This window comes from Fundulus heteroclitus, unplaced genomic scaffold, assembly GCF_011125445.2.
Source record: "Fundulus heteroclitus isolate FHET01 unplaced genomic scaffold, MU-UCD_Fhet_4.1 scaffold_28, whole genome shotgun sequence".
NCBI lineage: Eukaryota > Metazoa > Chordata > Actinopteri > Cyprinodontiformes > Fundulidae > Fundulus > Fundulus heteroclitus.
Window position 1 is genome coordinate 610,995 of NW_023396689.1, and position 15,177 is coordinate 626,171.

Below are 15,177 nucleotides of genomic sequence, written 5' to 3' on the forward strand. Positions count from 1 at the left end.
ATGGGAGGTTCCATTTTTAAAAGGTTTAGTAAAATTGCTTAAAGTTTATCAGAAAAAAACGTAACTTGCTTTTAAAGATGAACACTTTTCATTAGAAAAATGTTATTAAACTTCCGCGTTAAGTTAAATATTGTTTAAGGTAATCTTGGCTGGTCTAGCTTGTCTGTCTGGCAGGTGATTTTGGGTTGGAGTAAAATCAGTCCATAGACCCACAGGAGACTCGCTGGTGCGACTCGCATCTACAGTGTTGCTTCACGTCGCGCTCCACTCCATGTAAAAATAACAAATAACTACAAGAACTCTGAGAATGGCCTTTCTCTGGTCTCACACAGTTAGAACCTGTTCTCCAGTCCATCTTGTAGCTGCAGTTTATTTGTTTATATTTGATGTAGTTTCCTTAATAATCTGTATGCATCAAAATCCTGGTCATTTTATTTACCGAGTGTCCTTGAGATCGACACTGCTGCATATTGACTGACAGCCGCTCTGACTGCAGCTCTGACTTCTCTGTTAAAGAAAAGCGCAGGTGGAATAATATTTATGATTTTTTTAAACTTTCGAAGCGGGAGATCGGTGAATCATGAGGAGATCCCTGGTTAGTCGCCGCGTTTATCAGCTAAATTACTGGAAGTGAGGGAATAAACGCTGACAGGTGACATGGCCACAGGTTATATTCAATTCAATAAAATTTTATTTATATAGCGCCAATTCATGAAACATGTCATCTCGAGGCACTTTACAAAGTCAAAATCAGTCATATTATACAGATTGGTCAAAAATGTCCTATATAAGGAAACCAGTTGATTGCTTCAAAGTCCCGACAAGCAGCATTCACTCCTGGGGAACCGTAGAGCCACAGGGAGAGTCGTCTGCATTGTACATGGCTTTGCAGCAATCCCTCATACTGAGCAAGCATGAAGCGACAGTGGGAAGAAAAACTCCCCATTAACAGGAAGGAAAAACCTCCAGCAGAACCGGGCTCAGTATGAACGGTCATCTGCCTCGACCGACTGGGGTTACAGAAGACAGAGCAGAGACACAACAAGAGAGACAAAAAAGCACAGAAGCACACATTGATCTAGTAATCTGTTCTACATTAGATGGTAGTAGCGGGTGATCTGTCTTCTCTGGATGATGTCACAGTTTAACAGAATGTCAGACCAGGTGTACCTACTATGAAGAGAAAAGAGAGAGAGCAAAAAGTTAAAAGCTGAAATGACGACAGTCATTTCAATGTAATACAATGCAAAACTGGAGAACAGTAGACTGAAGAACAGTAGAAATCTGTAGAGTGAGAAAATTAGACCCTGATGTCCTCCAGCAGCCTAAGCCTATAGCAGCATAACTATAGAGGTAGCTCAGGGTAACATGAGCCACTCTGACTAGAAGCTTTGTCACAAAGGAAAGTTTTAAGATTAGTCTTAAAAGTAGACGGGGTGTCTGCCTCACGGACCAAAACTGGGAGTTGGTTTCACAGGAGAGGAGCCTGATAGCTAAAGGATCTGCCTCCCATTCTACTTTTAGAGACTCTAGGAACCACCAGCAGACCTGCAGTCTGAGAGCGAAGTGCTCTGTTAGGAACATACGGGGTAATCAGAGCTCTGATATATGATGGAGCTTGATTATTAAGGGCTTTATACGTTAGAAGAAGAATTTTAAATTCTAGTCTTGATTTAACAGGAAGCCAATGAAGGGAAGCTAAAACAGGAGAAATATGATCCCTCTTGTTGATTTTCATCAGAACTCTTGCCGCAGCATTTTGAATCAGCTGAAGACTTTGAACTGCATTTTGTGGACTTCCTGATAGTAAAGAATTACAATAGTCCAGCCTTGAAGTAACAAATGCATGGACCAGTTTTTCAGCATCACTCCTGGACAGAATGTTTCTAATTTTGGCGATATTCCGGAGGTGAAAAAAGGAAACTCTGGAAATCTGTTTAATAAGGGATTTAAATGACATGTCTTGGTCAAAAATAACACCAAGATTTTTAACTTTATTACCAGAGGCCAGGTTAATGCCATCCAGATTAAGTGATTGATTAAGAACTTTATTTTTTGAGGACTCTGGCCCAAAGATTACAACTTCTGTCTTGTCAGAATTTAGATGCAGGAAATTTAAAGTCATCCAGCTTTTGATGTCAAGACATCACTGCAGTCGAAGTAACTGATTGGATTCATCAGGATTTATGGATAAATAACTAGTGGAAATAACTCATTAATTAGCTGCAAGAGCAGCAACAGACACACTTACCGAGGGAGTTGTTGTCAGCTGTTCTATCCGCTGAACTTTCTGACCTGCTGGTTCATAAATCCAAAGAAAACCTTTGACCACCGCTACGTTCATTAATGCATCTTTGTTCAGTTTGAGATGTTCTTCCAAAAGTTAAAATGATTGAACACCGATAAACCTCAGACTGGCAGATCTCTGCTTTGCAAAGACCCGCCCTACTCTCTTTCTGATTGGCTAATGTCCTGTCTCTGCAAGATGTCATTGCTTGAGTGCAGCTTCTGTTTAAAATCTTGAATAAAAAGACTACACAGAACATTTTGCGGTCATTTTCCAAATGACGGAAATCCGTCACAGCGACGGAGAACTTTAACCCCTGATATTACTTATTCAGATCAGAGGGGGGAGGAATGTATCCCCCCCAGGGATAAAACATGAATGACTAGGGAGGGGGGGGTACATCACAAACAGAGGGGGGGGGGGGGGTAAATCCCCCCCCAGCAAATCGCACCCAGTATATAGTAAAGAGAATTGGTCCAAGGACTGAACCCTGTGGTACTCCACAAGTGACCCTAGAGTTTGAGGAAGATTTATTATTAACATGAACAAACTGGAATCTGTCCGACAGATAAGATTTAAAGCAGCCTAATGCTTTTCCCTTAATCCCTACAGTATGCTCAAGTCTTTGTAGGAAATTATTGTGATTTGTTGGTCTTTCTGACATAAATTGAGCTAGAAACTTCCCCGAGGTCTTTCCATACAACTGCTCAGCTCAAACCACTGCTGGCATGTGATACTGTGCAAGTATCGCATCCAGCTTGCAATTTTGTTCACTAAGCATCTGATTCTGGGTAATCACAGCCCGGTTCAACCCCTCACACACTCTTGGCAGCCTTACCATGGCCAAAACTGCTGCTGAGATCATACATATTTGGCAATATATCAGGTAAACACCAACTCCAATAAGCAGATGGTTTTAGTAAAGATGTGATAAAAAGAACTTCTCAGAGAAACCTTTTCTAACAGATCTTTGGTCTCAGTGGTTTATAAAACTCTATTAAGTAAAGTTTTACTTTATGTATTATCTTTTTAAACAAGCTCTGCTTGTACCCCTGTGTCACCTTAATTGAGAGGGAACAGCTGGAGGTATTAAATAGACATAGAATGGTTTTAGTGTAGTCAAACAGTCAGTCACACTGACAACATGATTTTAAGATTATTTGTTTTGCATTTTCATATGAGCATTTACTGCCAACATGCTGTTAGTCTCCATCTATATTTAACATCTATATCATCTTTGAGTGCTGTGAGTGATTCATCTAGAGGTAGTGAGGTGGCTGGAAGAGAGAACATTTTCAATTAACCTACTTTGATCAGCCTCCTAAGAGTTTTTTATTTTTGTGCCGGAGGAGATATGGAGTCCCTCTGAGCGTAACACGGCATGTCTTTTTTAATTTAGCATTTGGTTATCATGCAAGATCATCTAACGCCCACGCCTTCTTACTGTGGTGTGATTAAGACAGCAGGTTCCTTGCCACTGTCAACACTATAGAATAACAGCAGGGTAGACTCCAGGTATTTGTGCTCATTTTTTGTCTTTTAATATTCCTGCTCATTATAAAGCAGACATCTCTTCTAAATTAGCAGTTTTGAGGACAAGCCGAGTTTATGGATGAACATCAACATTTTGGGGAGTCAAGCCATTTGTTGGAAATCATTGTGTGTGCGACATAAAGCTTTGAATGCTGAACTGACATTTTACAGTGCCTTGCATAATTATTCACACCCCTTCAACTATTCATATGTTGTACTATTTTCTGTGAAAGACCACCACAAATCTTTTGAGGTATGTTTTTTGCCACCTTTGCACATATTTAGAATCAAGTTTTACCCATTCTTCTTTGCAAAGTTGCCCAGTCTGACAGAGTGTAAGGAAGGTGTCTGTAAAGAGAAATTTTGAAGTAAATTTTGTCTTAGATTAACGCATGTATATGTTTTTGTCTTAAACATCACACTGCAGCTCTGGCTGTATGTTTAAGGTCATTGTTGTGCTGGAAAGTGAACCTCCTGTGAAGGTCTGCTGTGGCCTCTAACAGGTTTTGTTCTGGGATAGTCCTTGATTTAGTTCCATTCATTATCTCATCAATTCTGGCCAGCCTTCCTGTCCCTGTTGAAGTCTCCCGACAGCATGACTCCAATTCCCCTATTTTTCGCAGTTGGGATAGTTTATTCTTGGGAATTTGGTTTGTTAACTTATCTCCACCCGTAGCTTTTTTCATGAAGGCCGAAGTCCAAATGTTGATCTCATCTGTCTATAGCACATTCATTGACATCTCTTCTGTGCCCCCTCCATTACTTGTGGCCATGTTTCTCTCAACTGTGGCTTTCCTGTGTCCACTCTTCAGTTAAGTTAAGATTTGTGGAGTGCATATCCTGTCAACATTCTACAGTCCAAGCTATAGATCACTGCAGCTCCTCCAGAGTTAGTATTAGCTTTTGACTGCTTCTCTGATTAATGTTCTCCTTGCCTTGTTGAGATGGATGTCTATGTCTTGGACAAAAATCTATCCATCCTCTCTACTTGTTCAGATGATGGATTCAACAGAGCTCTTTAAGATGTGCAAGGCTTGGAATATTGTTATAGAACATAATTCTGCTTATCTACAACTTTCTCCCTGAGATGTCTGGTGGGACAAAATTGTTCAGATTTATATCGCTAAATAATCTAAGCTATGTAACATTTTCCCTTTTTGTGTTGGTTACCCACATTAACCTCCAACAAAATTCATTAAAGGTTGATTTTAATATGCCAATAATGGTAAATGGACTGAACTTATATAGCACTTTTCCAGTCATGTTGACCACCCAAAGCGCTGTACACTATAGCCACATTCAACCAGTCACTCTCACTAACGCACACACATTTATACACCGAGACGCAGCTCGGTAGGCAACTTGGGGGTAAGTGCCTTGCCCAGGGGCACATCGACATGTGGCAAGGGGAAGCTGGAATCGAACCCACAACCTTCTGATTGCAAGACGACTACACAACCGAGATGGAGTCTTCCACAAGGAACTGTATCCACATTTTTACTTAATGTTTGTAAAGTGCATTGTACAAACCAGTCAAAGATACCACATGGAATTCCAGCTAATATAAAGGTTATTCTTAAAGTGTCTGGACAATGTCTGCGAAGCATTACATGATCATACATATCATTTTACACAATCAGGATACAGAGCTGTTACTGTGTCAAACATGGTTAGGCAACACTTGGGTAACAGTCAAATGCAAGACAACATTTATAGAGGCTTTCTGCTTACTGCAAGGGAAATCAATACAAAACACACCAGTGCTTAAAGCAGAATGAAAGGCCAAGCAGAGGCAGCTTTTTATCATCAGGCATCTTTACTGTAAGGCTATGGTAGACAATTACCTAGCTCCTGACCTTAATCAACTTTAAAGCCATTAAGGCTGACTGGCAGGAGACAGAACAAATAGGAGGTCATCAAGGAACTTTTAAATGAGTGCATTGAGGTGTAATGTAGGAGAAATTTAATGCAGCCTTATAATGATGAGACAAGGAGTTTGGTCAATAAATGCTCTTTGTGCAAGACCATGCTAGGTAAAGAAAGAAAGATGAAATTGTCCGCAATGATGTGATTAGCTCCCAGTGGTAGGAGAAAACTGCAGATGAAATGTCAGAAAATAACATGTCACTCAGCTTTAAACTGGGCATCCACTCACCTATCAGTTTGGCTATTACCTGTCTAGTTTTGGGTTACCTTGAGAACGTCTTCAGTTCCTTGTGGGATGGTTCAGGATGGTGTTGTCTACACCATTGCACTGCCATCACTAGACTGGTATTTTAATACAAGGCAGGATGGCTCCAATCATTTGTGTCGTTTACTCCAAATTCTGACCCTACCATCTGAATATTGCAGCTTAATGTAATGTGTTTTTCTTTTTGGTGTAATGTTTTAGTCTGCTTGTTTGTTTGCATGCCGGCTCACATGTCGGGCAGTAATCAGTTAACCCACCTTACCCTGCTTATTCCTCTGCTGTCACTCACCTTTCTTCTGTTCTATTTAAAGCAGAAATCAAATCAAGTCTGCAAATATTGACATAGCAGGAATATAATTTATTGGGGTACTTCCACAAAACTTTCAAGAGACTGATTTCTCCAACTTCAAAGTAAATTACTTGTTTTTAGCAATTTTTGGCAATAACTGCCAAGTGGGCTTATTTTGGTGGGTGGAGCTGCCTGACGTATAGTGAGCAATGGCCAACTACAACTTAAGCTGGAAGAACCAAGGATGTCATTACTTTCCTGTATTTTACTTGTAGTCATGAAAGAAGAAAACTCCTTTGAATACAGAAAAATGGCAGAATATTTCAGGGGAGTAGTGGATATTCAACAATACTAGTGTGAACCTGAGCCTTCAGCTGAATCAAATGAGGACTCTTCAGACTGGGATCCTGTTTATGAGAACCATCATAACTGACAAGACAATGCGCCGCATGACCGAGTTGTGACTGTGGAACGATAAGAACCAATAGCATCCTTGCCATACTGTTTTAGTGCAGTGTTGGGAATTTGTATCCTGGGAGGAATTTGAACAGCAATGCTAGTGTTTTTTGTAGCTTAGCAGTTGCTTAGTATGAAGTAGCTAACAGATGTATTTATTCAGATTGAGGTGCCATGGTTCTTTGTTGGGTGTTTTATATATTGTCTTCATAGTGCACTACACGAGAGACAGTGAGCACGGCCCTGCTGCATTACACACAATGTTTTTTGTAAAGTAAAATATGTAACACGCCACAGAAAAACTAAGGAAAATGTGAAAAACTTTCAATTTGTGAGAAAATACTGATTTTCATTGTATTGCAAAATATGCTTGAAGTTATGAAGTAACCATTTTTGACATGGAGCAATAAAATAAATCTGAATCTTTCCTTTGCTGTCTGCTCTCACAAAGAAAATTGTAGGTTGGAGGCGTTGACTATAAGAGTAGGCTGTTTTTGTTCAAAAACAACTCAATATTGCAGAAATGTTTTTGAAAAGAATAGTGGTCCAAAATTCCTCCACATTGAATTAATTGGAAGACTCTTTTTCAGTTATTGGTAATCCTTGATGGGCAAACTAATTGTCACGATTTGTCTACAGAAGAACTCAGAACCACACACACGGGACTAAAATTGAGAGTCTTTATTGCAAGGTTGATGGATGGAGGTTTGATGAGGCCAGAGGAGCAGGTAACACAGAACCGGAGTGAAGGTGATGACAGGAGCTGACGGCCCAGAGTGAGAGAGAGTCACGACTATCCAGGCAGCCGGGAATGCTCAGTACTGCTCGGCTAGAACCTTGGAGACACCAGGACACAGAGCTGAGCTTCTCCAGGGCGGCTAGTCAGGTTAGCAGAACTTAGGAGACACCAGGACACAGAGCTGAGCTTCTCCAGGGCGGCTAGTCAGGTTAGCAGAACTTAGGAGACACCAGGGCACAGAGCTGAGCTTCTCCAGGGCGGCTAGTCAGGTTAGCAGAACCTAAACAAATCTTCCAAGGCAAAAACGGGGACTGGCATGGAGAGGTGTGGAATGATGACGGACCGGCAAGGAGTGACAGCAGAGTGAGGCTTAAGTAGGGAGGCTGGCAGGTGAAGTGAGTCTGGCTAATTAGTGGCTGGCAGGTGTGACTAACTGCAGAGGAGGTGAAGTGAAGATGACAGAAAATAACTAATGACAATGAAAACTAACAATAAATAAAGTCAAACCAAACCCACATGAGATGGAAAATGAAAATAACAGAAAAATTAAGTCAAACCAGAACTCAACCATGACACTAATTATATGGCTTAGGGCATATTTACTATTTCACATAGAGGCATATTGGTTTGGGTAGCTTTTTCCCTTATTAAATTAAATCACCTTTTGAGAATTGCATTTATTTATTTGCAACAGTTATCAATTAAATAATGTGTAAGGGAAGAAATGCTTTTTTCATTGAAATAATGATATTAACACCTAATGACAATGTGTTTCATTTATAAATTGACTTGGAAATAGAGTAGAACACGTAAAATCCTACATGGCATTTGCCAACTAACAGGAACTCATTCATCATTGATTTAGAGTAGTAGATTTTAAATTGGTTTGTATAGGTTGATAATGTATTTGTAGTAGTCACTGCTAAATAATTACTGCTGAATTTCTCTTAGCATTTAAACAGCAGCTCATGTGTGATGTAGAGCTACTGCATAAATATTCATGTTTGCCATGTTGCAGTGCTGCCTAGGAACATGGTTAAATTGGAAGTCACTTGTGATCAACACACTTCAATAAACATTCTTTACACACTGTTTTTACCTCCACTCTCTGTGCCTTACGGCCTGTCTTCCCCGCCTCATTCTCAATCCTCTTCACATACCCTTCTAGAGTGCGCCCCACCTATCATGGAGGCTCAGTGTCAGCCAATTACAACAAATAGTGACACTGTTCCCCCTTCAGCAGAAGAAACGAGTGCTCCTGGTTTCCTCTGTGAGACAAGCCACAAAAGGCTCACTCCCATACACACTGCGGCACAAAAGCTTCACACTTAGATAATTGACTGTCTCAGTAGAGGCTCAAAAGTCTGCCTATTCTCCTAGGATTGAAGGCAATAGACAATGCAGCATGAATAAAACACAAATCATGACTATTCATGTCAGGCATATAAACAAATGATTGTCTTTTGTAAATATTTCATTTTGAGAGTCTTTTTGCAGTGTTGTCTTGTGTGGCCCTGAGCAGGGTTGAAAGGGATCACAGGGAGGGGAGATGATCTTTTCCAAGCTCAGACATTTTGTTAAACATTAATGGGGCCAACACTGCATGGAGGAGGCTTTAATCTTCTTGCGATGGAGCCACTATCTCCTTCTCCCACCTCCCTCTCTCTTCATCTTTGCTTTCCATCCTTGCCACTCACCTTTGACGACTCCCCGCCCTCCTCATCCTGATCCCCTTTTCCTCCTTTCATCTCTTTGCCCTACTCTCTCCTCTTTAACCCCCCCTCCTCTTCCTTTCCTTCAGTTGACGGATGGGGCTATCACCTCCCTGTGCTATGCAGTATATCATCTTAGATCTGGGCTATTCAAATTAGGTTATAATGTCATCAACCCTCGCAACCCAGTAAAAACCTATTTATCATTTTTGGCTTCCTCAGAGATATAGCCATCGCTGCACCAAAATAATATGCTGATTGAGGTTTAAGAGGATGTTATATCTACATCACTAATCTGAATACGGTCCTTATATAACCAAACCAGCAGCCCCACATTCTCAGCACAAAGCTGATCTGGTTTCCTCTGGATTTAGGACTCCCTGTCAGGGGATCAGGGACTAAGGACTGTCCCTAGTCCCTGATCATGTTTGTGGTGTTTATTATGTCAAAGTGTAGTCATGGAGAGAAACATTTAGTTTGAGAACCTCAGAGTTTCATCTTTGCTATTTGTAGAAAACATGGTTCACTTGGGATCTTTAAGTCGTGACTTTCAGTGTGCACTGGAGTAATTCACAGCTGAATGTTATGAAAGTCAGCCTTGGCTGCTATTTTTTTTCTTGACTTGAACATTTAAATCACATCAGACGCTAAGGACTGTTAACCTGGTAAGCCATACTGATAATGTGTAGCACTCTCCTTTGTGCACTGGCCTTCTCCCATTGAATTTGTTTGGGGAAAGGAGGGACATTCAGCAGAATTTTCCGAGCTGATTGGGTGAAGCAAAACCTAGTACAAACCTACAAACTTTAGTTTTAGCCAATCACGATACCAAATGAATATGTCATTGATGGAAGGCAGCATGAGAAAGTTAAGCTAGTCAAGGGGCGCTTATTTAGACTCTGAAACTCGTGAGAATTCTGACAAACTTCTGACAAAACAGATAGATAGATGACACACACATAGCTGCTTCTCTCTCTCTCTCTCTATCTATCTATATATATACACACACACATGTATATATATTGTCAAGTTGCCACAAAATTGGTGGTGTGGTGAGCTCGTCCATATTCCATGTTATTGCCCCCTGCGATAGACTGGCGACCTGTCCAGGGTGTACCCCGCCTCTCACCCATTGACAGCTGGAGATAGGCACCAGCACCCCTCGCAACCCCACAAGGGATATACGTGTTAGAAAATGGATGGATGGATTAGTGCCCCTAATTTAGACAGTAGGTGAAATTTTGCTTTCAGCTTCCACTGTAACACCCCTAGTCAAGTCAAATTTGTTTGTATAGTACATTTCAGCAGCAAGGTGGTTCAAAGTGTTTCACATCATGAAAACATAAGAAGATAAAAAACACTTTCCTACCTAATCTGGAGGGACAGTCTATTGTTGTATAACAAGACCCTCCGCAGAGTTAGAGCAGCATATTTTTTATCAATAATTGAGGAGAACAAAAATAATCCTAGATTTCTCTTCAGTACAGTTGCCTAACTTACCCAGAGTCATAGCTCTGTTGATCCATCCATTCCCTTAGCTCTTAGCAGTAATGATTTTATGGGATTCTTCATAAATAAATTTTATTCCATTAAAATAAAATAATTGGAATCCTCCCAAACATGATTACCTCGTCCTCAGTAAGTGAGGCAGCATTGGAGGAATCTTTAGAATCTGCTTTGTGTTTGAACTGTTTAGAAGCAGTAGAGCTTTCTGAGCTATCTAAAATTTTAGCTTCATCTAAACCTTCTACCTGTATGTTAGACCCAATCCCAACCAAGTTGTTTAAGGGGGTATTCCCTTTGATCAGTGGTCCTATTTTAGACATGATTAATCTATCCTTAGTAAATGGATATGTACCACAGGTTTTTAAAGTAGCTGTTATTAAACCTTTACTTGAGAAACCATCTCTTGATCAAGATGAGTTAGTAAATTACAGACCTATATCTAATCTTCTTTTCTTATCTAAAATTCTTGAGAAAGTAGTTGCTAATCAACAATGTGAACATTTACAAAGTAATGACCTACTTGTGGAGTTTCAGTCAGGCTTTAGAGCTCATCATAGCACTGAAACAGCTCTGGTGAAGGTCACTAATGATATTCTCATGGCCTCAGATAATGGACTTGTGTCTATACTTGTCCTGTTAGATCTCAGTGCTGCATTTGATACAGTTGATCACAATATTCTCCTACAAAGACTTGAGCATACTGTAGGGATTAAGGGAAAAGCATTAGGCTGGTTTAAATCTTATCTGTCGGACAGATTCCAGTTTGTTCATGTTAATGATAAATCTTCCTCAAACTCTAGGGTCACTTGCGGAGTACCACAGGGTTCAGTCCTTGGACCAATTCTCTTTACTATATATATGCTTCCGATTGGCAAAATTATCAGACAACATGGGATTAATTTCCACTGTTATGCTGATGACACTCAGCTATATTTATCCATAAATCCTGATGAATCCAATCAGTTACTTCGACTGCAGTCATGTCTTGATGACATCAAAAGCTGGATGACTTTAAATTTCCTGCATCTAAATTCTGACAAGACCGAAGTTGTAATCTTTGGGCCAGAGTCTTCAAAAAATAAAGTTCTTAATCAATCACTTAATCTGGATGGCATTAACTTGGCCTCTGGTAATAAAGTAAAAAATATTGGTGTTGCTTTCGACCAAGACATGTCATTTAAATCCCATATTAAACAGGTTTCCAGAGTTTCCTCTTTTCACCTCAGGAATATCGCCAAAATTAGAAACATTCTGTCCAGGAGCGATGCTGAAAAACTAGTCCATGCATTTGTTACTTCAAGACTGGACTATTGTAATTCTTTACTATCAGGAAGTCCACAAAATGCAGTTTAAAGTCTTCAGCTGATCCAAAATGCTGCAGCAAGAGTTCTGATGAAAATCAACAAGAGGGATCATATTTCCCCAATTTTAGCTTCCCTTCATTGGCTTCCTGTTAAATCAAGAATAGAATTTAAAATTCTCCTTCTAACGTATAAAGCCCTTAATAATCAAGCTCCATCATATATCAGAGCTCTGATTACCCCGTATGTTCCTAACAGAGCACTTCGCTCTCAGACTGCAGGTCTGCTGGTGGTTCCTAGAGTCTCTAAAAGTAGAATGGGAGGCAGATCCTTTAGCTATCAGGCTCCTCTCCTGTGGAACCAACTCCTAGTTTTGGTCCGTGAGGCAGACACCCTGTCTATTTTCAAGACTAATCTTAAAACTTTCGTTTTTGACAAAGCTTATAGTTAGAGTGGCTCATGTTACCCTGAGCTACCTTTATAGTTTTGCTGCTATAGGCTTAGGCTGCTGGAGGACATCAGGGTCTATTTTTCTCACTCTACTGATTTCTACTGTTCTCCAGTTTTGCATTGTATTACATTGAAATGACTGTTGTCATTTCAGCTTTTAACTTTTTGCCCTCTCTCTTTTTTCTTCTTAGTAGGTACACCTGGTCTGGCGTTCTGTTAACTGTGACATCATCCAGAGAAGACAGATCACCCGCTACTACCATCTAATGTAGAACAGATTACTAGATCAATGTGTGCTTCTGTGCTTTTTTGTCTCTCTTGTTGTGTCTCTGTTCTGTCTTCTGTAACCCCAGTCGGTCGAGGCAGATGACCGTTCATACTGAGCCCGGTTCTGCTGGAGGTTTTCCTTCCTGTTAATGGGGAGTTTTTCTTCCCACTGTCGCTTCATGCTTGCTCAGTATGAGGGATTGCAGCAAAGCCATGTACAATGCAGACGACTCTCTCTGTAGCTCTACGCTTCTCCAGGAGTGAATGCTGCTTGTCGGGACTTTGAAGCAATCAACTGGTTCCCTTATATAGGAAATTTTTGACCAATATGTATAATACGATTGATTTTGTCTTTGTAAAGTGCCTCGAGATGACATGTTTTATGAATTGGTGCTATATAAATAAAATTTTATTGAATTGAATTAAATTGAAATGATCACCGGTTGTGAGACCAGTAACAAACATTAAATTGTATCAGGTGAAAACATCAATACAAATCAATTATGTTGGTCAATGTTGCTGTTATAATCGTCCAAAAGCAACTCTAGACAGGTGGGTTTTCAGTCTTGATTTGGAGGAACTCAGTGTTTCGGCTGTTTTGCAATTTTCTGAAAGTTTGCACACATTCACGCCTTTCAGGGTATGAATGTGTGCGTGCGACTGTAGTGTAAAGTGCTTTGGGGTCGTTGGACTTGATAAAATGCCATACAGGCCATATACAAGCCATTTACCATTTGTGGAGCATAGAAGGTTAATGCTCTTCCCCATGTTTGGTTCTGGTTCTGGGTATGCAGAGTAGACCAGAGCCAGGAAATCTGAGTGGTCTGGAGGTTTAAGCTACAGTAACAATTTTAGTATTTTAAAGTCTATTCTCTGAGCTACAGGGAGCCAGCGTAAGGACTTTAGAACTGGAGTGATGTGCTCTATCCTCCTGGATTTCGTGAGAATGCGATCAGCAGCATTCTGGATCAGCTGTCTGATTGCTTTTTTTGGTCAAGGTCCCAAGGTCAACAAAATGTATGTATAGTTTAACGTGACATTAAGTAATGTAATACACAATCTTTGAGATTTGCCATGCTCATGTGGCAGAATTTCTTAGATGCCTACAGGAGACTGGCGTATCTGGTGATCAAACCATTTGTGTTGCAGTGTTAAATGTGTGTGGGAAAGTTTTTTGGCTCATTTATTTATTTATCTTCTAATATCATTTAAACTAAAGGCCGGTGGTATGATGTGGGTATTTAAACCTCTATTTTCAAAAGGTTTAGTAACAAATTGAGTAGCTGGGAGACTTGCACGGAGTGACAAGTATTAAGATGAAAACAATCGGTCCTCATAAGGCTATGGAGGCAGCTGAAGTTCTGTCACACAATGTGGCATATTAGGGTTTAACTACAGTATGCCGTGGTGGGTTTATCTTGTACCATATTGAAGACTGCAGCTGTGTTTTTGATTATAAGTCCTATTCCACTGAATTTGGCATCATTCTCCTGGTTTTATTGTTTCCAACCTGACAGCAGTCGTCTATCTGACACAGGATGAGCAGAATTAAGCCTCTGCTACATACCCAGGTAATGCTTTGAAACATAAGATTGGCTGTTCTTCATTTAATTCACCCTATTTTCAAATTTAAGTATGAACATATTCTAATTTCATGTCTTCTCCACACCGTGAATATTTAAACTCTGTTAACGGATTACTCTGTCCCCTTCTAGCAGCCCCATTAAGCGTTGCTTCCTTTGACATCACAACTCTTCTTGATCTTTTCTGCTCTGCTAAGGTGTCTGAATTTTGCGTTGCATATTTATTCCTCCGGAATTTGCATCCCAGATGGTCTTCCTGAGCTTTTTGTTATACTTTGGGGGGAGTAGATTACACAATACATTTCTCTAAGACATACTCAAAGCAGGCTTTCAAGGCTTCCTAAAGCTTTTGAGTAGTGCTTGAAGCTTATGAAGACAAATTCCAAATACTTAAGGGAAAAAAACAACTTTGACTTAAAATATTGTTTCCCCCTCCCCCTTGTAGACAGAAATAGTTTTTCAGAAATGTTATTATTAATCTGAAACAGTTTGGTATCTGAGTTAATTAAACCTTTATCTATCTATCTATCTATCTATATATATATATATATATATATATATATATATATATATATATATAGTATGTATAGTATGTTATAGTATATAACCTTATTATATATATATATATATATATATATATATATATATATATATATATATATATATATAGTATGTTATAGTATATAACCTTAGTTGTTTGTTTAACTGCACATGCAAAATATAAGAGTGTCTGGTTTTCAGACGTCTGGTGCTCAGGAAAGAAAGAGAACATGAAAGCAGAACCTTGATGGATTTTATGAGTACATATCGAATAAATCTCAGGATACTGGTAAAGATTCTCAGTCATCCAGGTCATGGTCATT